Source organism: Monodon monoceros, unplaced genomic scaffold, assembly GCF_005190385.1.
Source record: "Monodon monoceros isolate NGI ecotype Baffin Bay Population unplaced genomic scaffold, NGI_Narwhal_1 Super_Scaffold_2, whole genome shotgun sequence".
Taxonomy (NCBI): Eukaryota; Metazoa; Chordata; class Mammalia; order Artiodactyla; family Monodontidae; genus Monodon; species Monodon monoceros.
In genome coordinates, this window is record NW_021703776.1 from 98977707 (window position 1) to 98978437 (window position 731).

A 731-nucleotide genomic window follows, 5' to 3' on the forward strand; every position below is an offset into this window, starting at 1 on the left:
CCTGACGGCTGGGTCTGTCTGCTGACCTACCTCCCCCAGGGAAGCATGCGTCACTGTATGACAGGGTGGGCGTGGAGGCCCTGGATGGCAGCTTCCTGCCCTTTTGTGTCCCCCACTTGAGTCACAGGGGGCGGGGGTTCCAGGAAATTGGGGCTGGGATGGAAAGGGATACCCTAATGCAAGACCCAAGGACAAAGGGTCACGGTATCCTTGCTGGGCCTGTACCCCCAAGAACCCCCAAAGACTCAAAGGTAGGGGTCCGGGAGCCCTTAGATGTAGGGAAGGTGGTGAGGGAGGGCACCGGGGTGACCCTAGAGGTCCCTGTGGTCACTAAGAGCAGGGACTCGTCGCCGGCCACTGCCCCAGTGCCCCCCTTCTGTCTGACCCCTCAGGGCAAGGCCAGCAAGGGTGAGGTGGAAGACCTGCCCTCTGGTCAGATACCACAGAAGGGTCTTGCTGGCGCTCTGGCTAGCCCAGCCCACCGTTCCCCTGCACCCCAGCTCCTGCACTCCGGCCCCAGGGGTCTGCCAGCACCTGGGTTCCCACTTATCTTCCCTCGTCCTCAGAGCGGAACCCAGGCGTCCGGCCCTCCACCCTCCGGGCCTGCGGGCACGGAGCCGAGGCTTTCGAGCCTCCCAGCCGGGCTTGTTCCTGTCCCATTGTGTGTGGGACAGGGGCGGGGCGAGGGCCAGCAGTGGAGAGCCCCCTCCCACTGCCCCCTCCCCTTCCTA